The sequence below is a fragment of the Solanum lycopersicum genome, chromosome 2 (assembly GCF_036512215.1).
Source record: "Solanum lycopersicum chromosome 2, SLM_r2.1".
Lineage (NCBI taxonomy): Eukaryota > Viridiplantae > Streptophyta > Magnoliopsida > Solanales > Solanaceae > Solanum > Solanum lycopersicum.
In genome coordinates this window covers 45,078,827-45,106,426 of record NC_090801.1, presented here as the reverse complement: position 1 = coordinate 45,106,426, position 27,600 = coordinate 45,078,827, and the positions used below count along the sequence as shown (strand labels likewise).

The 27,600-nt window shown below is 33.6% G+C and overlaps 1 pseudogene; it reads left to right on the top strand.

Annotated features, from left to right (window-relative positions):
* Positions 1-1,271: 1,271 nt before the first annotated feature.
* On the top strand, positions 1,272-27,357 carry LOC101245510 (apyrase-like; annotated as a pseudogene).
* Positions 27,358-27,600: the final 243 nt, after the last annotated feature.

Genomic DNA, 27,600 nt, shown 5'->3' with positions numbered 1-27,600 from the left:
ATGAAGAAATTCTAAATTTTATTTCTTAATATTTCGATTGGAGAATTTATTAGCCCTATTTGTAAAATACCCCTATTCATATTAGGGCCGTGAGGCAAAAAAAAATACTTGATGAACCTTCAAAATTCTCAGATATCAAATTAAAGCTGATAAAAGTTAAGTGAAGTCTCATAATCATACCTTTATTGAATGTTTCCATATGCTTGACTAAATAAAAAGAATCAAGCTTACCAATCGTAAAAGAATCATTCGTTTATTATTGGTGTGCATCATCAAGGGTGTGATCATATGGATGAAATTTCTTCATTCTTAATAATATCTTATTTGAACCTTCTAAATGGTGAAAGCTTGTTAAGAAACATTTTCCCCTCAATGGAATCTATGTGATCCAAGTCTAAATTAATGTGTTCCGAATGTACCAGATGTATCTATAAAAAGAAGAACTGCCAGAAAGGCTCATAGTAGGTGATGTGGTTTCTCTCTGTGATGAAAAGATAAGGGATGAGGTTTATACAAATTCCATGAGTACTAGGATTGTTTGGTGGGCAAGATAAGATGAAATATCTCAAGCTTAAGTTTGAGATTAGATTAATATGTATTTTGTTGACGATGTAAAGAAGTGAAGTCTTAGTTTCAAGATTATATTAATATGCAACATGAGATAAAACCTCGCGGAAAGGTCAAGAAAATCTTAAAATACATTTCTCATTATACATAAAGAAATAAAGTCTTAGTTTCTCTTAAAGTTTAAACTCTAAACAAGCCTTAGTACAATTTTAAACCTTTATGGATCATTAGCTTGATAAGTATTTTTTTCCTCATAATTCTTTTGATATACGTATATTTGATGACAATGTTGTTTCAAGTAAATTTATTGTTCAAATAATGAGAAAGACTATTTCAAGAGATAATCAGCTTGATAAATATTTTTTATTTTTTTGTACTATGTATATTTCATGTTAATATTACTTCGTGTAAGATTACTTATTTTAAAAAGTGCGATATTTGTAGTGAGATATCAGATACCATAACCTATTTAAAATTTCTGGGAGAAGTGGAACCTAGCAGGAATATGCCAACATGTGTAGGGCCACTTTTGAAGAAGTCATTTTCTGGTGCATGATGAACTTGAAAAGAATGAACTGAGCAAGTATTGTATCACATGTGATTCAGATTTATGCAAGCATTGCATCTCTACCAACAAACACAATGATCATGACCAGCTAAAGATTTATCGATATGTTTATAAAGAAGTTGTTCCTCTCGAGCAGATGGAGAAGTCTATTGATTGTAAATTTATTCAGGTAAATTTAAATTGATATAGACAGTTACAATTAGAAATAAAAGTGTTTTACTAGTTGTATCCTTGAGCCATCTCTGTTTGGACCCACTACTTAAGTCTACCCATTGGTGTGAAGTTGAGCTTGAACAAAATGACTAAAGTTTAATTATTTTCGGTTAGAACTTAAGATACATATGTTGATTTTTTTGTGGTTGCCTGAAGTTCTTGTACATATCGATGAAATTCAGCTGTATTTTTTAAAATCATGCAAAAATCTGAACTTTAATTATTGTTTTTTTAAAAAAACAAATAAATAATTAGCGTCTATATGTTAGTGATGTGATATATATAATTTTCTATGTGCAGCCATACAAATGCAACAAGAAATTGGTAATTTCTTTGAATCCTCTGCCACATTGTGGGTCTGGCTCTTTAATTGCTGGAGATCCTACTTGTCTCACTTGCAAAAGGAGATTGCATGACCCTCAACAATTTCAGTTCTGTTCCATTGCTTGCAAGGTGCATATCACTCCCTCCATCTCAAATTAAGTTGTTTCACGATGATTTTTATTTTATTTTTTAGTAATTTTTAATATTGAATTCTGGAAATTATGCTTGATCGAAAACAGTCTCTCTACTTGCACAAGGTAGTGGTAACGCTTAAGTACATTCTACAATCCCCAGACCTCATCTATTAGATTTGTTGGATATGTTGTTGTTGTTGTTGTTGTATAACTAGAACGTTGAAATTGAAAAAAATGTACTCCCTCTTCCACAATTTATGTGATATTGTTTGAATTGACATGAATTTTAAAAAAAGAAAGACAGACTTAAAATTTATGGTCCAAAATCTCTCATTAAAGGTAAAATGAGTATTTTAAAATCAAATTATAAGTAAATATCAAATTTTATCATTATTTTTTAAACCAACAAAGGAAGTACTTAATGTTATGAATCAACTCCAGTCCGACATGGAATTTGACGTCACCGAATGAATAATTGGGTCAAGAAGAAGTAATTAGATCAAAAGACCTTCGCAAAGGTCGAATTGAGATTCATTCCCAAATAGTAACTAGTCTAAAAGGTAGAGAAGTTGGAAAGATAGATTAGGCTCATTGTTGTGTGAAAGTCTAGTTCTCCTCATATCCCTTCTGAACTGTCCCTATTTTCTCATTTCCCTTATCTCCCCAATCAATGTCTAGTCTTACTTTCGATATTTCTATATATTTGTTTGGGGTTTTTTACTATTTTATTTGATACGTTTACTTTTGAGAATTGTAATTGAACTTTAGTCTTATTAGTATATTTGAGAAGCGGTTATTGTTGTGTTGAATTTGAGTTCTTTACACCAAATATAGGGAAAACACCCTTTTTTGAGACAGATTTAAAAAAAGTAAGATACATGACTTTAATTAAGACAAATAGAGTATTATTATATATTTACATTGTCAATACACATAATATTTTTTTTGTGAATAACATATGTTATGATGGAATTTGTAGGTGGAAGCCAAATGGGGAAAGATTGTTGAGACGAAGCGAAAGCGCAAGAGAAAGGGAATTCCTCACAGAGCTCCTTTAAAATAAACATGCTTTGTTTTAATTTGATCATTTTGAAGTACTTTGCTTGAAGAATTATAGACGGTTTGATTTCATATTGCTACTTAAAAACATATGTTCTTTCAACTATTTTTAGTTTTAATTAAGACTTTTGGAACCTAATTCTCTTTCATGCGTTGTTATTGTGTTAAAAGTATGTGTGGATGCATGATCTCTCTTTTAAAATGCTTCTTATTTTTAAATAAGATAGTCTTCTTATACGGGCTCATGAAAAATCAAGTATTCATTAAAGTTTTCAGTCTAATCGCTTCATGGTGTTAGACTAGTCCACCCTCATGCCCTACATCTCAATTTAGTCAGAAGCAAGAAAAATCAAGTCTCCAGTCATTGCATATATAAAATATCAATTAATCGTTTCATCAATTGAAGATCATGAATGCGCAAGAAGAAAGATTTGAGTGATAATTAGTTGCTAGAATACATTAATAAGTGACAATAATTTTTTGAAAACGGGTAATATAGAGTAGCCCTATGCAACTATGGAAAACATAGTACTTTATAATATAATGAGACAATTAGTTTAAGACTTTAAAGTAATGAGAATATGTTACAAAAAAATGATATCCTTGTTTTTATGAAGTTATTTGACTGAAAATCATGAACAATTTTTTTTACGAAACCCATCATAAGCAAAAGTTTTCGCATTTCAAGAATTAGATAATATTGATTCTCTTATTATTTAATTGCTCTAAATTTATGAACATTGAATAGCACTTAAATAACTATTTCGAGCCTTGCAATGAAAATTTTCAGCTGACATAAATTTTATATCAACAAACTTCAAAAGGTACCAACAAAATGTGATATGCAATCAACAAGCATATGTATATCTTGTTCTATACTCGAGGAAATAACATCAGTACACTACAACGAATAGTAAAACCAGAGAAAGCCCATCCTTCTTCATTACAACCCGTGCAATCAGCAAGGAGTAGATTCATTGTTTCAAATATTAGCATTTATTTCCTAAAAGTTCAAAAGTACATAACAGTTAACAAAACACTATTTACTTTATCAAGAATAGAAGTCCCCAATGTTCCAGATGCAAGCTATCCCCACACATGATTTATGGTTAACATGTAGCAAAAATCACTTTCATTAGAAATCTCAAGCCTTGTTTAAGCAAAAAGATGAGATCTATTTTCCTATTTTCCTACCAACGATATTTGCGACATGGATACTCTTAAGCAGGGGCAGACCCACACTATACGGAGGGGATGCACGTGCACCTGCTACTTCCTAAAAATTGATATGTATATATGTATATTTATTTTGAAAAAATGATAGAAATTAAGATATAGTTAACAGTGCACCCATAAAAAGCATAAAAGTGCCCTTTTGCAATTGGTAGAAGGTAGAGATACCACCCTCTAGACCAGGGTTTGAATTCTACTTATGCCTGTTTTTATTTTAAATTTAGTTTAGACCTTATATTTGAGCTATGTTTATATTGGTGCACCCGAAGTCTTCAAATCTTGGGTTTGCCTTTGCCCCAAGTTGTTAGACCTTCGTAAAATGCCATCAGAAGGTCCATATCTTTTGACACTTTTGTGCCTTCTTGCATATAGTCTCATCTACAACAATAAAAATTGTAAAATTGATCCTTCCATTTGAAGTTCTGCTTCTAAAACGATTGATAAGGTCACTCACTCGATTATACTGAAGGCTTTGCTATCGATGAATCAAGTTATGATGACGGTCTATTAGACCAAAAATGCTCTTAGTGGATACGTCAAAATGACTACTTAAGCATGCCCAAAGTTGGAAGACATAAATGTAAAATAAGGTCATGTTAAAAGACACATATATATTATGCCAATACTGAATTTAAGAAAAAGATTATTGATTTCGTTTGAACCCCTCTTTAGTATTGTAGCTATGTCCATGTACGGATTCGAGTCTTGTTTCACCTAATATCAATTACTTTTTTAATATATTTGGCTAATAAAAGAGAATCAGACTTGCACTACTTGACATATAGAAAAAAAGAATTAGATCTGCACATTAGTAACTCATTCCTTTGTGTGTATCTTTTGAATTATTTGAAGAGAGGTAAGGTGAGTCCACCAATGCCAAGAGTTGAAAATCAACATATCCGTTCCTTCACATGCATCACCTTGTTGTGTAGAATCCAATTTCAATAATTCTCTATTCTCATGTAAAAATCATTAAGAGGATTAGGCAGAGAAAAATGTGGGAGAGGTAAGTAGCAAAATCAGTACTTTCATCAAGGTGATTAGAAATGTATACAAATAAATAGATGTGTTGACACTCAATTTAAGTCTAACATGTTTAAAATTTGTAACTTTTAAGTTTTAATCTATTCAATAGCTAAAAATATATTTTTTATAAATTTATTGATACTTATTTGTCAAAATTTCAGATTGTTTTATCAATTAATTTTAATTATGTTATTTTTGTCACAGCTAATTTTACTACGTTGAAATATATGTTCATTTTTTTTTACAAGGTATTGTTACGTTTACTTGTGAGCTTAACGTGAAATTTTTGTATTGGAACTTCAAAAGTTTCTATTATTTATGCAATATAATATGAGAACTTTATTTTGAATAATACATATAAAAAAAATTTAGGAAACAAATGTTTAATACACCCCTGATGGCTTTATATATATATATATATATATATATATATATATATTTATTTATTTATTTCAAAAAGGAAAATAGTATATTTTATTAGAAAAATCAAGAAAATAATTTTAAATTTTATGGAGCACGTCATTATTACGTGGGGGAATTATATTAAATTAAATACAATATATAGTACTAGTACTTTATTCTTTTTCATAGAATATAGAATCCAAATTGCAAGCAGAAGATCTTTTTTAATATTGAAATATTGGCATGATATATAAGCAATTAATTATAGGTTTTACTTTAGCTTTATAATTAATTAACATGTTTCATGCTGTAAATTATCTTGTATTTATATATAAAAAAGATCTCAATTGTCCTATTGATGTGTCGCAAGGAATATTTGAAATATGTTTAGGATTCAGAATTTCAATCGAAGGGTATTAATGTCACGACCCAAATCCGGGCCGCGACTGGCACCCACACTTACCCTCCTATGTGAGCGAACCAACCAATCTAAACCTTAACATTTCAATGTAATATCATCATAAAATAATGCGGAAGACTTAAACTCATTAATAAAAACCAATTCAATAACTATTATTATCCCCAAAATCTGAAAGTCATCACCACAAGAACATCTATGATCAAATTACTAAACTAAGAGTATTCTAAGAAGCTAAAAATACATAAAAGCTAGTCCATGCCGGAACTTCAAGGCATCAAGACATGAAGAGGAAGATCCAGTCCAAGCTAGAAGCATTAGCTCACCCTGAAGATCCGGTGTGACGAAGACTGGCTAGAATTACTGTTGAGTTGAAGACGACGGCACGTTTGCTGCACTCCACAAATAACAAAGAAGAAAACATAAAAGTAGGGGGTCAGTACAAACACGGGTACTGAGTAGATATCATCGGCCAACTCAAAATAGAAAACAATATATATTAAGCAATATCATAAAATCAACTAATATCCTTAACATGCAGCATTTACAGTTACCATAACCCTTGGTTACAACACCAAGCACATCAATGAGGACTCACGCCTCCTCATCATACTCATTTGGAAATTCGGTTCATTAGATTGAATATATTAACATCTTTCAAGATTCATTATCTTTATTCCCCTCGTGTCGGTACGTGACACTCCGCTCCTCAATATACTATCCTGGTGTCGGAACGTGACACTCCGATCCTTATTCTATCCTGGTGTCGGAACGTGACACCCGATCCATATTCTATCCTGGTATCGGAACGTGGCACCCGATCCATATACTATCCTGGTGTCGGAATGTGACACTCCGATCCTCATATACTATCCTGGTACCGGAACGTGGCACCCGATCCATATTCTATCCTGGTGTCGGAACGTGACACTCCGATCCTCATATACTATCCTGGTACCGGAACGTGGCACCCGATCCATATTCTATCCTGGTACCGGAACGTGGCACCCGATTCCCCTAATCTCACTACTTTCGTTCATCAAGCCTTCTTTTATACCAAGGCATCATCATTAACAAAGTAGATTAGGGTTATCTTTCAAGATTTAGGATTCAATAGCTTCATCATGCTTATTTTATCACAATCATATAATCACATTCATGCAAGCATACAATTAAGCATATAGAAGGGTTTACAATACTACCCATACATATCATTCGCTATTAAGAGTTTACTACGAATAGCATAAAAATCATAACCTACCTCCACCGCAGATTCGTGATCAAGCAAGCAATTTCCCAAGCTTTGTTTCTCTCTTCCTCGTTCGATTCTCCCTCTCTCTCTTGTTCTTTCTATTTTCTTATTCAAACCCTCTTTCTTTTACCCTAATTAGTATATAATTAAGAATAAAAGGTGGCAATAATAACCCACTAATTAACTTAAGGTTACCTCTTTTAACCCCCAAGTAATTAGACTTATTAACGTTAACCCACTAACTTTGTAATTAAAGCAGGAATAGTCAAAAATGTCCCTTAAAACGTATCAAGAAATCCGACCCAGACTGGGATTACGCAGTCTGTGACGGCCCGTCGCGCCTGCGACGGTCCGTCCTGCTGCCCCGTCACAGAGTTCAGAGACTCAATTTCTCTGAAGAGTCTGTGACGGTCCGTCACATTTGTGACGGTCCATCCTGCCATTCCGTTACGAAGTTCAGAGAATCGATTTTCAGTACCCAATTTCAGATTTTCTAAGTTTTTTGAAACGAGACCCTGCGACGGTCCGTCATGCCCATGACGGTCCGTCGTGGGGTCCGTCGCCTCAGCCTGTTTTTCCAGAAATAAAATCTGCTGTTCAAAACGACTAAACAGGTCGTTACAATAGATACCAATTTACCCATCGTTCATCCCCGAACGATCACAAGAAGGAAAACAAGGGGAAAAGGAGTACCTGAATCTGTAAACAGATGTGGGTATCTTTCTCGCATATCTGCCTCCTTCTCCCAAGTGGTTTCTTCAACGGGTCGATTCTTCCATTGAACTTTGATGGATGCAATCTCCCTTGATCTCAACTTGCGAATTTCTCTATCTAGAATGACAACAGGTTCCTCCTCATAAGACAAATTCTCATCAAGCAAAACTGAATCCCAACGGATAATGTAGTTTCCATCCCCATGGTATCTTTTCAACATCGACACATGGAATACCGGATGTACTCCGGACAGCCCTGGAGGCAAGGCTAACTCATAAGCCACCTCACCTATGCGCTTCAGAACCTCGAAGGGACCAATATACCTTGGGCTTAGTATACCTCTTTTACCAAACCGCATCACCACTTTCATTGGCAAAACTTTCAACAAGACTTGTTCACCCTCCATGAACTCTAAGTCTCTAACCCTTCGATCTGCATATTCTTTTTGCCTACTTTGAGCCGCTAGAAGCTTTTCTTGAATAGATCTCACTTTCTCCAATGAATCCCTCAAAAGGTCAGTACCCTAAGGTCTAACCTCAAATGCATCAAACCACCCAATGGGAGACCTACATCTCCTCCCATATAGTGCCTCAAATGGGGCCATATCAATGCTTGAGTGATAGCTATTGTTGTAAGAGAACTCTGCTAAGGGTAAGAAGCTATCCCAATGGCCACCAAATTCTATCACACATGCACGAAGCATATCCTCCAACACTTCAATCGTTCGCTCAGACTGACCATCGGTCTGAGGATGGAACGCAATACTAAGGTCCAACCTAGTACCTAATTCCGCATGCAACATTTTCCAAAACTTAGAAGTAAACTGCGTACCTCTATCTGATATAATAGAGAGTGGAACCCCATGCAATCGCACCACTTCCGAGATGTAAAGTTTGGCTAACTTCTCTGCATTGTAAGTCACCTTGACCGGAATGAAGTGAGCAGACTTAGTTAACCTATCAACAATTACCCAAATAGAATCAAATTTTCCCAATGTCTTTGGAAGACCAACCACGAAATCCATTGCAATCCTTTCCCACTTCCATTCAGGAATGGGCATTCTCTGAAGTGTTCCTCCGGGCCTTTGGTGTTCGTACTTTACTTGTTGACAGTTTGGACATTTGGCAATAAAATCCACAATATCACGCTTCATTCTACTCCACCAAAAGTGTTGCTTTAGGTCACGGTACATCTTGGTTGCACCCGGATGTATCGAATACCTTGAACTATGAGCCTCTGTCAGAATAGTGTTGATCAAATCATCGACGCGGGGTACACATACCCTTCCCTTAATCCTCAAAACACCTTCCTCATCGATTGTCTCTTCTTTAGCCTCTCCTTGCAACACTTTATCTCGGATCCGGATCAATTTTTCATCATTAAACTGCTTTCCCTTAATCTTGTCAAGGAAGGAGGATCTTTCCTCCACACAAGCTAACAATCCTCCCTTCTCATTTACTTCTAACCTCATAAGGTCGTTAGCCAGAATCTGAACTTCTCTAGCCAATGGGCGTCTAGAAGCTTACAAGTGAGCTAGACTTCCCATGCTTCCCACTTTTCTACTTAAAGCATCCGCTACAACATTCGCCTTCCCCGGATGATACAAAATAGTGATGTCGTAGTCCTTCAGTAGTTCCATCCATCTCTTCTGTCTCAAGTTCAAATCTTTCTGAGTAAAGACATACTGTAGGCTACGATGATCCGTATAGACCTCACACTTAACCCCATATAAATAGTGTCTCCATTGCTTTAATGCAAACACTACCGCAGCCAATTCCAAATCATGAGTTGGATAGTTACGTTCATGCACTTTTAATTGTCTTGAAGCATAAGCAATCACATTCTTCTCTTACATTAGTACTGCACCCAAACCCGAATAGGATGCATCACAATAGACAATGAAATTCTTACCTTCCACTCGCAAGGTGAGAATTGGTGCTGTAGTCAACAGAGTCTTGAGCTTCTGAAAGCTTTCCTCACACTCATCTGACCATACAAATGGAACATTTTGCTTAGTCAAGTTCGTCAGTTGGGAGGCAATAGAAGAGAATCCCTTGAAAAATCGGCGGTAGTAACTGGCTAACCCAACAAAGCTCCTTTTTTCTGACACGTTAGTAGGTCTTACCCAATTCTTCACTGTCTCAATCTTAGAAGGATCTACCATCACTCCATCCTTAGAAACCACGTGCCCCAAGAAGGACACTGCATCTAGCCAAAACTCACACATAGAGAACTTGGCATAAAGCTTTTTCTCCCTCAACATTTCCAATACCATTCTCAAATGCTCCTCATGTTCCTCCTTACTTTTAGAGTATATCAGTATATCATCAATAAATATGATCACAAAGAGATCCAAATATGGCTTAAAAATCCCGTTCATCAAACTCATGAACGCAGCAGGGGCATTCGTAAGACCAAAAGACATCACTACAAATTCGTAATGCCCATACCTAGTTCTAAAAGCGGTCTTTGGCACATCCGTTGCCCGTATTTTCAATTGATGATAACCGGATCTCAAGTCAATCTTAGAGAAGACACAAGCACCTTGTAACTGATCGAACAAGTCATCAATGCGAGGAAGAGGATACTTGTTCTTTATGGTCACCTTGTTCAACTGCCGGTAGTCTATGCACATCCGAAAACTCCCATCCTTCTTCTTTACAAACAAAACCGGAGCACCCCAAGGAGATGCACTTGGTCTAATGAAGCCTTTGTTCAAGAACTCTTGAAGTTGGGCTTTTAACTCTCTTAACTCCGCGGGAGCCATTCTATAAGGGGGTATAGAAATAGGGCGAGTACCCGGTTCAAGATCAATACAGAAGTCAATATCCCTATCTCGTGGCATACCAGGAAGATCTGCAGGGAATACATCCAGAAACTCACGGACCACCGAAACCGACTCAATCGAAGGTACTTGGGTAGTGTCATCCTTGAGATGTGCCAAGAAAGCTAAACACCCTTTACTAACCATCTTCTTAGCACGAAGAAAGGAGATGATACGCACCGGATTGGAAGTGTAGTCACCCTCCCACACTAACGGATCTGTCCCAGGCTTGGCTAACGTCACAGTTTTAGCATTACAATCCAAGATTGCGAAATTCGGAGAAAGCCAAGTCATACCCAGAATTACATCAAAATCAACCATTTCTAAGATAACCAAATCTACATAAGTGTTGCTCCCCACAAAGTTCACCAAACAAGACCTATATACCTTTTCAACTACCACAGACTCACCCACCGGAGTAGAAACACGAATAGGCATATCAAGTAATTCACAATGTAAATTTAGACCATTAGCAAATGAGGAAGATACATAAGAAAATGTGGATCCAGGATCAAACAATACAAAAGCCATGCAATCACAAACCGAAAGATTACCTGTTATGACAACATCAGATGTCTCCGCTTCAGATCTCCCAGGGAAAGCATAACAATGGGCCCTTTCGTTTGTCTGCCCGTTGCCCCTACCATGTTGTGATGTAGTGGCATCAAGTTGCCCATCACCTTGGCCGTTCTGGTGACCACCATTACCTCGACCACCACGTCCTCCAGAATAACGGCCTCTACCATGACCACCTCTACCTCTAACTTTTGGAGGTCTGTAACTCTGTTTTGGAAAATATCTCTTAATATGTCCAATCTCCCCACATCCATAGCACTCTCTAGGTTCATGCATAGGTCTCTCAGAGAAGTGTTGACCGGTCTGAGGTGGACCCCCAACTACAGTCTGTAGTGAAGACTGAATTGGTCGGACTGAGTAACCTCCGGAACCTTGTCCTCTAGATTAAGAACCATTAAACTCACCTCCCTTTCGAAACCTTTTTGATGTAGTTGCCATGGTGAAGTCATCTGGCTTCACTCCCTCTACCTCTATTACAAAGTCTACCACTTCTTGAAAAGATTTCGCTGTAGCCGCTACCTGTAAGGCTGAAATCCGCAACTCTGATCTCAACCCCTTCACAAAACGGCGAATCCGCTCTTGTGGACTGAAACATAGTTGGGTGGCATACCGGGATAATGCACGAAACTTAGCCTCATATGCAGTAACCGACATCCTACCTTGCTCTAGGCTCAAAAACTCATCCCTTTTCCTATCCCTCAAAGTCCGGGGGATATACTTCTCCATAAATAAGCCAGAGAATGACGCCCAAGTCATAGGTGGTGCCTCTGTGGGTTGACACTCAACATGTGACCGCCACCACATTTTGGCGTTCCCTTGAAACTGATAAGTCACAAACTCAACACCAAACCGTTCTACTATACCCATCTTGTGTAGTAGCTCATGACAGTCAACCAGAAAATCGTAGGCATCCTCAGATTCAGCACCCTTGAAGACTGGAGCTTTCAATTTCAAGAACTTACTGAAAAGTTCATGCTGATTATTTGTCATTATAGGCCCAGTAGTCAGACGTGGAAACGTGCCTATGTCCAATGAGGCATCCATACGAGGAGCCATAGTGGCTGCATGTTGTACCTCCGGAGCCTGAGGTGCTGGTGCAGAAAACACTGGAGGTGTCTGGCCCTGATCAGATAACCCACTAAGATAAGCAAGCACCTGATTTATCATCTCTAGGGGTAGGCTGGGGTGGCAATCCCTCAGTCTGCACTTGTTCATTTTCCCCATCCTCCCCTTCTCTTACTACTTCTTTAGTTGGTGGAGGAGTCACCGCCCTAGTATCAGATGGGCTAGGTGCTCGTCCCCTTCCTCTAGAGGACGTCCTCCCACGACCTCTACCACAGCCTCTTGCCGCTACTCTTCCTCGAGCTACAGCCCCAGTGGCTGGCTCAGACGCTTCTTGTCTTGCCGATGTTGATGTTGGCGCGGTTGTTGCTCTAGTTCTAACCATCTGCGAAATAGAGTGAAGATGGTCAGATACCAATTTGTATCACCTAGATACCAATTGGACCCAAGTAATAGCACGAAAGAAAGAAAGAAAGAATGGAATTTTCCTAAAGTCTTATAGCCTCTCAAAGAAAAGTAAAGGCGTCCCCCTACCGTTCCTTAAGACTCTACTAGACTCGTTCTTGTGTGATGAGACCAACGAACCTAATGCTCTGATACCAAGTTTGTCACGACCCAAATCCGGGCTGCGACTGACACCCACACTTACCCTCCTATGTGAGCGAACCAACCAATCTAAACCTTAACATTTAAATGTAATATCATCATAAAATAATGCGGAAGACTTAAACTCATTAATAAAAATCAATTCAATAACTATTATTATCCCCAAAATCTGGAAGTCATCACCACAAGAACATCTATGATCAAATTACTAAACTAAGAGTATTCTAAGAACCTAAAAATACATAAAAGCTAGTCCATGCCGGAACTTCAAGGCATCAAGACATGAAGAGGAAGATCCAATCCAAGCTAGAAGCATTAGCTCACCCTGAAGATCCGGTGTGACGAAGATTGGCTAGAATTACTATTGAGTTGAAGACGATGGCACGTTTGCTGCACTCCACAAATAACAAAGAAGAAAACATAAAAGTAGGGGGTCAGTACAAACACGGGTACTGAGTAGATATCATCGGCCAACTCAAAATAGAAAACAGTATATATTAAGCAATATCATAAAATCAACTAATATCCTTAGCATGCAGCATTTACAGTCACCATAACCTTTGTTTACAACACCAAGCACATCAATGAGGACTCACGCCTCCTCATCATACTCATTTGGGAATTCGGTTCATTAGATTGAATATATTAGCATCTTTCAAGATTCATTATCTTTATACCCCTCGTGTCGGTACATGACACTCCGCTCCTCAATATACTATCCTGGTGTCGGAACGTGACACTCCGATCCTCATTCTATCCTGGTGTTGGAAACGTGACACCCGATCCATATTCTATCCTGGTACCGGAACGTGGCACCCGATCCATATACTATCCTGGTGTCGGAACGTGACACTCCGATCCTCATATTCTATTCTGGTACCGGAACGTGGCACCCGATCCATATTCTATCCTGGTGTCGGAACGTGACACTCCGATCCTCATATACTATCCTGGTACTGGAACGTGGCACCCAATCGTTATTCTATCCTGGTACCAGAACGTGGCACCCGATCCCCTAATCTCACTACTTTCGTTCATCAAGCCTTCTTTTATACCAAGGCATCATCATTAACAAAGTAGATTAGGGTTATCTTTCAAGATTTAGGATTCAATAGCTTCATCATGCTTATTTTATCACAATCATATAATCACATTCATGCAAGCATACAATTAAGCATATAGAAGGGTTTACAATACTACCATACATATCATTCGCTATTAAGAGTTTACTACGAATAGCATAAAAACCATAACCTACCTCCACCGAATTTGTGATCAAGCAAGCAATTTTCCAAGCTTTGTTTCTCTCTTCCTCGTTCGATTCTCCCTCTCACTCTTGTTCTTTCTATTTTCTTATTCAAACCCTCTTTCTTTTACCCTAATTAGTATATAATTAAGAATAAAAGGTGGCAATAATAACCCACTAATTAACTTAAGGTTACCTCTTTTAACCCCCAAGTAATTAGACTTATTAACATTAACCCACTAACTTTATAATTAAAGCAGGAATAGTCAAAAACGTCCCTTAAACCGTATCAAGAAATCCGACCCAGACTGGGATTACGTAGTCCGTGACGGCCCGTCGCGCCTGCGACGGTCCGTCCTGCTGCCCCGTCACAGAGTTCAGAGACTCAATTTCTCTGAAGAGTCTGTGACGGTCCGTCACACCTGTGATGGTCCGTCCTGCCATTCCGTTACGAAGTTCAGAGAGTCGATTTTCAGTACCCAATTTCAGATTTTCTAAGTGTTTTGAAACGAGACCCTGCGACGGTCCGTCGTGCCCATGACGTTCCATCGTGGGGTCCGTCGCCTCAGCCTGTTTTTCCAGAAATAAAATTTGCTGTTCAAAACGACTAAACAGGTCGTTACAATTAAAATATAAGAAAATAAAATCACGTTAAAGTCAAGGAACGTCAATTCATATATAACATTCAATATTTCTAATTAACAAAACTAACTCCGCTAGATTCTGCCCCCGTTTGAAATAGACTAAAAAAAAGACGTAAATAAGAAAGTGACCTACCCACCTTCACTTAGAGATAGCAAAATTAGTCCATAATACGCATAAATATGTTAGAAATATTTTTTCTTCAACTAACATAGGTAGAACTTTGTGCAAACTAAAGAAAAAAGCAATCAATCTTTTTAATTCTAATTTCAAAAGTAACAAGTACGCGTTATCAAGGAAGTAAATATGCTACTTGAATTTCTCTTATTAAATCTTATATTCATGTATAAAGAAAATAATGATATCATTCCCGCGTCTCTTATTAAATATCAAAATTACTTAAAATATTTGTCATTTTAAAAAATTACAATAAAATTAATTATTTTTATCTTTAATATTAAATGTTCTTGAAAATGCATACTATAGAAATTAAAAATATGAAGAGTTCTAAATAGTGATTACATTTTAATACCAATGATATCAGTATAACTTTTTTCTCAAATAAAGTATAATATTTTGGAAGAGACAAGAATAAAATGGTAAAAAAAAACATTTCTTCTTTAAATTTTGTAAAAGATCTGCACAAAGAAGATGTGACAATTAATATCGGATGGAGCTTGGAGAATGTATTTTAACATTGTTGATTGATATGAATAACATCTTAGATAAATTAAAGAATAATTTCTTATTCATTAATCCATTGTTAAAATATTGTAATTATTGTCCCTAGAAAAAAATTGATCCTATAAAATAAGTAGGGGCAAGTAGGAGAATGAGTGTGGATAATATAAATAAAATGAATACTTACAAAATAAAATGAAAAAAAAAACACAAGAAAGTCAGCATGATATTATTTTTTTCACAAAGAAGACCTCTAATAGGACTACAATAATATTAGTATATGTTGATGACATTTTGATTACCTGAAGTAGTCTGAAGCTGGTTCTTATCAAACATTGATTGGAGAACTTTTGTATCTAAACATGACATGGTCTGATATATCATTTAGTGTTCAAACATTAAATTAATTTTTACAACAACCTAAAAAAATCTCACATGTATATGTTGCACTCACAATTGTTAGATACATCAAGAAACAAATAACAATTTCAAGTTAGAGTTTGAAGCAGAGTATAGAAGTTTAACATCTATTAATGTGGCTGAATTAGTAATCTAGTCTATCATAAACGTACTAAACATATCAAGATGATTGTTATTTTAGTAGAGAAATCTTAATAAGTTAGTATCGATCAAAATCAGCTTGCTGACATTCTGACCAAAGGCCTAAGAAAGCTCAGCATGAGTTCTTACCGTCCAAGCTAGGAATATTAGACATATTTTTTTATACAGTAAATGAAGCTATCTTCTTCCTCTAAATTCTTTCTTTTTTCTTTTTTTTTTTGTGATATTGGTGGTGGGGCGGGACAACCTCTCGAGGAGGTTCTCCACCAGACATATTGGGCATCAATCGTGAGAAATCATGTTTTTTTAAGGGTTGGTTGGGCGGGACAGGACAACCTCTTGAGGAAACCTACTTTTGATTTTTGACTTATTTTAATTTATTTTTGACATTGTCAAATACTTCCTAATTATTTATATTTGTCAAATACTTTGAAAAGTCAAAAACTAACTTAAAGTAGATTTGACCAACTTTTAACCCAATCCAAACACCCTCTTAGTATTCAATAAGTTAACCATCGAGTTAAGTAATTCTCTATCGGAAATTTCTCCCCGCCTATCTCATACCATGTTTCTTCTTTCTCCGGATCGATTCCTAGTATCAGTCAATCAAGATTTGCAATCAACAGAGGAAAGAAGCTTGACTTTAGGTTAGGTTAGGCCGGTCTCATCATTTACGCAATTCCCCCGCCCATCGATTGATCATGTAAGTACGCATCCAGTCAGTGTATAGAGATTTATCTCATTGCTGGCGTGTGGAAGACTAGTGCATTCAAGCACAGCGCAACCAAGAGGGTCCAAGATTGCTTTTCCGAATGGGACGGACATTAATATTTTATTTGACCGATAATTTTTTTTGAATTAAAATCTAATAAATTTTTAATTTAATTTAAACATATTAAATTTCGAACAGACCGTAAAAGGACAGGGATAGTTAGTACGCGATAATACTCTCATTGCATAAGTTTCTGCATCGACAAATATTTTCTATGTAGAACTAGTATATGCTAAAGAATAAACTCTTAACTATTAACATCATCACGTACATGATAACTCATATCGTGTTGGGAAATGGTGATGCTAATTCTTACTTGTGTGACTTTTTGTAGCCTCTTCATAAACTGTATATAAAACATACTTATAGTTATAAAGTTATGGGTAGTTGTTAGTACTTATAGTTGAAAGAAAAAAAAAGAGATGAAAGACATTGACAAAGAAATATTTTAAAAGCCTATTGTCAGGAAAAGAAGAGAGCATATTAACATTAATTCGAGCAGTATATGTAGATAAAAAACTAAGAAAATCTATTGAGGTACTCTAAGAAAGTAGCAAAAAATAAAATATTGTCTTGGAACGTTATAACAGGAGTGTTCTCAGGCTAATATAGTCTTTCTCTTTCTTTTTCATTTTGTCAATATTTCATTCATAGTAAAACTAAAGAGAGTATAATAATATGTCATACAAGTCATAAATTCATTAATAGTTGTCCTTTCTCTAGTCTTACAATACTGAAATGTATTTACCAAATCATGATTTAATTCAGTTTCATGCCCAGCGTCTCTGCTATCCACACATAATTAGGTGTACATGCTTATGGTAAGAAATTTGACATATTGTCCAGTTATACTTGATTTACCTCTAGTGACAAAATCAAATATAGGATGATTGTAGAACATCAGATGCCATTAAAGTTACCAACAAAACAACAACCAGTTCCACATAAACTTTTGATTGACCTTAGAACACCAAATAACTCAAAACAACTACAAAGACATATGCAAGAAAATGTATGGCATCACAACCACTATGATAAAGCTTGAGTACTATTATTTCTCTATCTATAACAAAGAAAATTGATTAAAAAATTATAGCTTTCACAAATAGTTTTTACTGAACAATTAAGTTTTTCGTGTCAATGAGAACTCAATTTACTCACCATGTAGAAAAAATGAAACAAGAAAAGTGGTAAACATTATTGGACTTAATCACCATCAAATATACATTATTGCCTCTTAAATAGCAACCATTCATTAATTCAAAAATTGAATTTTCAACAATGAATAATATGCACGGAGATGTTTGCACAAGCAATAGGGAGCATTTCACCTTTTAATTAGTTCATAATTTTAATTCTCTGTTCACCGCTTTCATTCATTTATTTTTCAATTTCCACTTTGATCTGTGATACTAATTCATTATTTTGTTCTTGACTTTGTTTGGTATGGTCTTTTACTTAATGCAACAACACCACGCGTAGAGTTAAAAAAATGAAAGAATTACATTACATTACAACTAATAGAGAAGATAAGAACAATACATACAAACTGTCATATCAAGGAAAGATAGTCTCTAATGTCCATGTCAAAACAAGCTGAAAGACTAACAGATAGTCTGTAATGCTTTAAATCAAACATAAAGCATTACTACATGTCTATATCAAAACAGGATTAAATGCACGTATATAGTCTTTAATACATATCACTTTAATAAAATTAATGACCAAATTGTCCACGTTGTAAACCCATAAGCTATAATGAAGTACTGAAATGACAAAAAGATCTCAGATTTATATTAAAAGACTTAAAACAGACATGTTGAAACTAAGCTTTTCTATAATAGTAGTAATACATATTTAAAACATTATAAAATATATGGTGTAAGCACATGAGTTATACCTCGATATAAATTACTCCACTTAATTAGAAAATCAGAAAATGCACCGATGTTTTGATGCTTCACCTGCCGTATTTACGAGCTAATTAACACCAAATAAGTTGATAAATAATTAATTGTTATATTATTATAAAAATCAATGTGCTCTTGTGGTGATTACACATTTCTTTTCTTATATAAAGACAATTAGTATTTGCATTAAAAGATAAGTGAAGTGAAGAAAGCAAATATGAAGACGCAAAACAATTCTCCTCTTTACTTTTTAGTTTTGTTGTTTTTGTGTCATTATTCTATTGCTTCATCTCATGTAAGAAGGTTACTTCTAAGCCATGAATCAGAGCATTATGCAGTGATATTTGATGCTGGAAGCACAGGAAGTAGAGTTCATGTCTTTCGTTTTGACACTAAATTGGATCTACTTTCCGTTGGCAATCATATTGAATATTTTCTTGCAATGCCATACGTCTATTTTCACTTATTATGAACAGTTATCTGTCGTAATTATACATTCTTTTTGAAAATTTGATGGTGTGAAAGATTAATAATTGTATAATATTAGTGGAGTTTTTTTTAACTATTCGAAGACTAAGAGTATTTAGTTGATAAAAATTTTTAGTGAAGAATTAATATAGTTAATAGTTAGTGGGTCATATCTATAATTCATTTAATACCTTTTTACTTGACCCATTAATTGATTTAGGTTAGTGGGGTTAGTTTATTTATTTTACTTAATTAACATTAGAAGGGCAGAAAACAAAAGAGGTAGAAACTGATTTTTTTTTGGGCAGCGTAGATTACAGAACGTGAGGGAACCAGCGAAATCTTCAGGTAAGTTATAATGTGTTGCTATGATTATCGCTGTGTTAGAATGTGAAAATTGAAACAAGTACTGATTGTTGTCAGCGTTAATCGCTGATGTCGTACGTTCTAGAAAATGGAGGCTTAATGTTTGATTAAAGGGTTAACTTATTATAATTATATGATAAAAGGTTATATGGTCTTTTATATGCAGTTTATAGGAAATTTTTTTCACGTGAATGTTGATAGAAAAGTAAGGTCAAACATTGCTGACCAATGAGAGTTATTGTGGGTTTATTAATTTGATATATAAACATTATAATTGGAATTGGTTGGTGAGGGTGTAAGTGTTTTGCCATATTTTGTCCTTTATTTCTGTAGTTAAGGTTACTGCTGGCACAATTCAAAGTATAACTATTCAATATTCTATAGTCGTTTGACTCAACTTTCATATATGGAGATGGGTAATTAATTATAAGGTGTTATTTTATATGATTAATATTGAATTGTAGTCCATTTGAAGAGGTCAGAGTTAAGTTCTTGGCTTAAAATTTAGCAAGTATGAAAAAATTTGGCATACCAATATATATCAAGATTTGGAGTTTGGTTGAAAATATGAGTGAGTTTTAGCGTCTATGATAGACATATAATAATTTGAATGTCTACAAAAAATTGCTTACTTACGAATATTGCAAAATTGGTAGATTGGGAACGTTCTGAAACCTTGCGAAAAGGAAAGGAAAAATCTTAAAAGATTCGTGGCACAAGTTCGGCATCTAAGGTATGTTAAGACTTTTAGACTTGTTGAAGGACGTTTTCCTAATTAAAGATTAAAAAATGAAAATAGACAAGGGGTAAGGGGGAAAGAAGGTGGTCTCGTATCAATGGTGTGACGGGCATTGGTACGAGTACCGGTGTTATAAAAAGGAAAAGTACTATTATAGAATATGGACTGAAATTTGAGAATGCCAAAGCATATGGGCATTAGCTGATATATTATTGACTTGAATTCCTTGTGTGATTGTGTTTTATTCATTTCACCCGTATAGTTGAGATAATTGAGGTGGTTATGTATTATATTCATATTGATTGATTGAGATGCATCATCATTCCCTCTATTGAAACAATATTGTGCACATGCATAGAGATGAGACTGAGTATAAGTTGGGCACGTGGAAATCGTCCGTGCTGGGGATGGTGAGATGTTAAGATTGTAATTTGGGCACGTGGAGACCGTCCGTGCGAAAATCATTTGATATTATGATAGTGCGTTGAGATCGTCCGCACAGACACGTGGAGATCGTCCGTGTCGGTATATGGATCTCGCGAGTCCCCCATGGGTCATGAACTCTCGATGTATTTCTGAGGAGTATCATGTATATACGGTTGAGTGTGTACTGGTATTCTGAGACAATTCATTACATGGTGTTATATTGCATTGCATTTCATCACATCATTTATTTTGATGATTATGTGTTTTGTTTGGCGTTTGGAAAATACTTGATGTTGATTACCTTTATTGATGAAACCTAAATAGTGAGTGTAATATATATATATATATATATATATATATATATATATATATACTTATATAATATACGAATTTATTTTTTTAATAAACTCCCGTCACTACTTCGTCGTTGTCGGTCAATGAGACATACTGGGTACACGTGGTTTCATACTCATACTACGCTTGTTGCACTCTTTATGGTGCAGATTCGATTCCGAGTAGAAGCACATCTCGTGGAGCAATTTGAGTCCGAGCTTGGAATTGTGGTGAGCTGCTTGGCTGTTCCGTGGCCCACACCTCCCTCTATCTTTTATTTATTCTGTTATTAGTGTTCAGACAGGATATCCCTTAAGTTAGATTTGTCATTTTAGTTTCAGACTTGCATCGTATTCTAGAAGCTCTTGTACTTAAGACACCAATTCTTGGGGTGATATATTTTATCTTCCGCATTTCGTACTTATAAGGAACTCAATGTTGGAGATTCTTGCTAAGCGTTGGTCTTTTTACCCATTTGTTGGTTTGGTTGGGTTAATATGTTGGGTTGGCTTACCTATTGGTTGGGAACATAGGTGTCATCACGACTTGTAAAAATTTGGGTCGTGACAGAAAGATAAATAATTGTATAATATTAGTGGAGTTTTTATTTTTATTTTTCAAAACTTGAAATGAATGACATAAAAAAGGCATAGTTAGATTCAGGACAAGAGTTCAATTGATTAACCTTCACTAATATGCAAAGTAGGTGAAATACCTTTTTTTGGCTTATGAAAGGTTATATTTAATTTTATTTTTCATTTGATGTTTTATATATATAATAGAATCTTGACTAATTTAGATATGCGTTATATAAAGTTTATTTATTTAATATGACAACATTCTCCAATAAGATTTTTTCTAATAGTAATGTTGAAAGGCTTAGATGTAGAAATACAACTTCCATATAATATTAGTGGAGTTTTTTTTTTTCAAAACTTGAAATGAATGACATAAAAAAGGTCTAGTTAGATTCAGGACAAGAGATCAATTGATTAACCTTCGCTAATATGCAAAGTAGGTGAAACACCTTTTTTTGGCTTATATGTATAAATAGTTATATTTTATTTTATTTTTCATTTGATATTTCGTATATATAATAGAAGTTTGACTAATTTAGATATGCGTTATGTAAAGTTCATTTATTTAATAAAAAACATTCTCCAATAAGATTTTTTCTATATATACGTATATTCAAAGCTTAAATATGATATCTCTTCAAGGGGTGTACAATGAATTGTTAATAACTTCTTAATAATATTAATAGTAAAATATTTTTAATATAGGGATAAAGAATTACCATTGTTTCTTGTTTTGTCTGACTTGCCCTTTCTATAAATTCTAATTTGTCGCACCTGGCGTATAAGGTTCATGAAAATCTCTAGTGTGAAAAATGTATAGTAAGATAGAAATTACTTCTTAAACCCTAAGATACAACAGGCAACAAAATAATTTTTCTCAGAAGGGTTTAAGTAATTCCCTTTTTTTAAAAAAAAGAAATTATTTAATAATCATAAAAATATGATTAATAATTATTCCCAAAACAAATGTCAGACAACCATAATAAATGAACTAGTTTAGCCCTCCCTCTGTCCACAATTGTCGGGTAAAGTCATGCATTTTTTTTATGAAAAATTTAATACAATATATAATTTGATTAATATAATATTACTATAGCAAGAATATTAGAAGTTTATCGAACTTTTCAATTAAATACTCTATGTGTACCTATTTACTTGTCCATATTTCCTATTTTAAATGTCTCTATTTACTTGTCCATTTTGACAAATCAAGAAAAAACAAAAAAAGATTTTCCTATTGTTCCATCATTTAAACTTCTTGAAAATTTCATAGTTTTAATTCATCCTTTTCGAAACAATGTTTAATAAGGGTAAGATTGTAACTTTACAGTGTTAATTATTGTTATTTTGATATGTGTGCCTTTTATAAAGTGGACAACTAAATAGGGACAAAGAAAGTAAAATGGAATAATTATTAAGGGTAAAATTGGAAAAAATAATTAATTATTTTTTAATTATTTAAATTGACAATTAATTTTGAATATTTATTTTTAATATATGTGCCAAACATTCGTGAAGGAAAGAAGTAAGATAATTATGGACAGTTCAAACGTCACATGCTTTCGATTAAGATTAACAACAGTAAAGTATCTTGGATGTCTTATTATCACTGTTGTTTCCACCTATATATATTTTATCTTTCTATTTCCTTTATTAAAAAAAAAAAAAAAAAAGAAGAGTTGAGGGTTGAAGGTTTAAATTTAAAAAAGAAATCATCAAAAGCCTAATTACGCTTCCACATTATGCACTAATTGGTCTACTATAGGGAAAAAATAAAAAATGTATCTTTATTATATAGATTAGAATATATAAATGCTAATTTTCGTTTGCTTTTGTTAAAGCTATCATATCTGTTAGTGACTGAAAGGGACCATCTCTCTCTGATTAGTTTAAGCTTTAGAGATATGAGTGTAATTAGGTGTTGTTTCATAATTAATTAGAGTTATGCTAGAAATTAATTATGAATAAAATATGTATTATCTTATAAATATTTTAATTATGCAGGAATTAGTTATTTATGTTATGTCATTTTTTAATTTGCATAAAATATATATAGATTTCATTATAACTTATATTTATATTAGTTATGAATATTTCAAAATTGTCAACCAAATATCATATTAATTTTGTAAAAAATAACTTTTTTTAATCCACCTATCACACGTCGTATAATAAGTTAAATAATATTAATAAACCCACAACTTCTTTCTAAAGCGGTGGATCGCTAATTCGTTGTACGAGTTAATCGACTTCTTAAGTAAAGCTTGCAAGAATTTAGATATTTAATTCAAAACTTTAAGCCAACGCTTCATCGTAGATATTGAATCAAATTTTGAATTTTTTTTGAAGTATCTGTTTGATCATAGGTTTAATGAGATGAAATTTTGGAAATTTGTTTCAAATTTTTTTTAATTTTTTTTTTGAGACTTTCATTCATAAAAATTGAAATTTTCTTCAAAGTAAATTACATGTTTAAACACATAAATTTTTTAATTTCAACAACTGTAACTTTAAAATATACCGTAAACAAGCGCTTAATTAAGAAAACAAAGAAAGCAATTATTCAAAGCTAGTTTTTATGTGATTGATACCCTATTGTATATCAGAAATATGGATAATATATATTCATTATATAGTAGTACTATGAACTTTCATAATTGAATTTTATTTAATCTTTATCTTTTAGCATATATATATATATATATATATATATATTTTTATATTTGTGATTCTTGTAATTATTAAATATAATTAATTGTTTTGGACAGATAAATCCAGGTCTAAGTTCATATGCAAATAATCCTAAAGCTGGAGCCCTTTCTGTAAAACCTCTTTTGGACAAAGCTGAAGCCGTGGTTCCAAAAGATTTGCAGCCTCAAACACCCCTTAAACTTGGGGTAAACTAATTTAAATTCTTATTTATTTTCCAATTTAGAAGAATTTTGTTTCATTATAATTTTTTCTTAAATAAAAATTTTAATTTTCATAATTAATTACATGAAGTATTAATGTATGAATATGAATAATACAGGCAACTGCTGGTTTGAGGTTATTAAAAGGTGATGCTGCTGTTAAAATATTGCAAGCGGTACACATCAGCTCCATTTTTAATTATATACTACCTTCCTCCAATTTTAATTAAATACTATTTTCGTTCATTTTTAATTGTCATGATTCTTTTTTAAAATTAAGCTATAAAAACTTTGACTAACATTTTACGACATAGATATGCAAAGAATTGTAATTGATACTACTTTTTGTATAGTAATATTTTAATACGTAAATTTTTTTATTTAAAACATCGAATTAACACAATCTAATTTAATTTGGAATATGAGTCAAATTAATTATAAAAAAATAGAACATGACAAATAAAAGTGGATGGTTGAATTATTTTAGAAAATAAATCTTGAGAAATATTATATTGTCCTTCATTATTATTCTGATTAATATTTTTCATTTTTTTGTATGTATTGTTAAGGTGAGGGATTTATTTAAGAATGAAACTACTCTTAATTACAAGGCGGAATGGGTTTCAATCCTCGATGGTACACAAGAAGGTTCATATTTTTGGGTAAGTCACTTCAAAATTAACAAAGTTTAATTATTATTAGTGCAAAAATAATATATATGTTTATGGTTTTGTCATTGCTCACGCTGTCAATGTAAAACATAATATAATTATTAATTATCACGCCCATGCTGTCAATTAAAACATAAATAATTATTAATTATCACTTAATTAGTAAAATTGGCGTCATAAGATAATATAATATTTTCGTCTTCATTAAACCGTAGGTTTATCTAATGATACTAGAGAGTATGTCCCACTAATTAGTAGATTTAAATTCATTTTTTATTCAAATTCCTTTGCCTCTTCTTCCACGATCGCACACACTACTGAAAAGCTATGTTTGGTGGTTATTTATACAGATATTTTAATTAAATTTATGTAAATATTAAATAATAAATGTTTCATACAAAAAAATTAGGAAATTTGTCAATGTTTCGGTGAGAATTTGTTTTCCACCAAATATCTTCTTGGTGGAGAATGAGTAAAACATCATCTTCTATAGCACAAATTTTATATTGATCAACGCTAAAATTTTACTTTAATTTCAAGTCGTGACAAAGGAAAAAGAAACGGCACTTAGCAAACAAATATTATATAGAATATTCAATAGGGATATCATATAGGTGACTAAAATTACATGATTATTTAACTTTGAGTGATAATGCAGGTAGCCTTGAACTACCTATTAGGAAATTTGGGTAAAAAATATGAAAGAACAGTAGCTACAATTGATCTAGGAGGTGGATCAGTGCAAATGACATATGCCATCTCTAAAGAAAGTGCTACAAAGGCTCCCAAAGAACCAAATGGAGAGCCATATGTCCTTAATAAATCTCTTTTGGGAACTAATTATGACATTTATGTTCACAGGTAACCTACTAAATTGATATTTATAACTACTCTTTTTTTGATATCTTATGTGCTGACAAATTAATCATTGATGTATATCACCAGCTATTTAAACTATGGTCAATTAGCAGCTAGAACTGAAATTTTTCAAAGCTTCTGGAAATTCATCAAGTAGTCCATGTATTTTGGGAGGTTATAATGGTAAGGTGAATGTTCTCTAATCCCTTAATTGTTGGTATACAACTTTTATTAATTATGATTTGTTTAATTAAAGGTTATAACACTTACAATGGAGTGGCTTACAAAGCATCATCACCAAAACATGGTTCAAGCTTGAGGAAATGTAGGACATCAACTAAAAAAAGCACTCAAAATTAAGGCACCATGCAAGCATAAAAAGTGTACATTTGGTGGGATTTGGAATGGTGGAGGTGGACAAGGATTCAAAAATCTCTATGCTTCTTCTTTCTTCTATGATTATGCAGCAATGGTACCAACATTATTTAACTTGTCCAATTTGGTATCATTTCTTTTTCAAAAAATTAATAAGATTGTACTTTTATTAATTGTGCATTTGTACAGGTTGGTATCATTGATCCCAAAAAGCCTTCTGGAAGAGCTAAACCAATACAATACCTACATGCTGCAAAGCTTGCTTGCAACACCAAAGTGAAAGACATAAAATCAGTATTTCCTGATATTGATTAGAGAAACATACCTTTTATATGCATGGACTTGGTATATAAGTACACTTTGCTTGTTGATGGATTTGGTAAGTTAATTCTTAATTAATTTTGAATTGACAAAAAATGATGTTATGTTATGATCTTGTGTGTCCCACATTGAATGAATGGGGAACTTGTCTATGAGGTAGCCTAGGGTTTTGAGGTGTGAAATTAGTCCTAATTAATTGTTACATGGTATCAGAGTTAGGCCTAAATTAATTATTTATCGGGTTCTTCCACCTCAATAAGTAACTTTTGAGGCGTGAGACTTAGGTCATGATTTATAAATTTTCTTGTTTTACCTAAAATTGGCAGGGCTGCATCCCAAACAAGAGATCACAGTGGTGCATGAAGTTAAATACAAGAATTATATTGTTGGAGCTGCTTGGCCCTTGGGTTGTGCCATTGATTTTGTTTCATCTTCCTCCTGATTTGAACATTGCCATCTTTGACTTTTATCAATCTTTAATTTTATTACTAACGTCTTAATCACTCTTTTCTTCAATCCATATTTATTCTGGTGTACCTCTTAAAAAATCATTAGGGCGTTTGATTTGAATAAATCATCCTTGACTAAATAATAGTAGTACCTATTTAAAATATGAGAATTTGATTCCTACTTGATTAAGTAGAAGGTCATTCATTTTGTTTAGACTACATGTAACATGGACAAAAGGGAGTAACTACTTAAAAAGCTCTTATAAGATTAATTATTTTTTTATTCATTTAAATAAATTTCAAATACATTATTA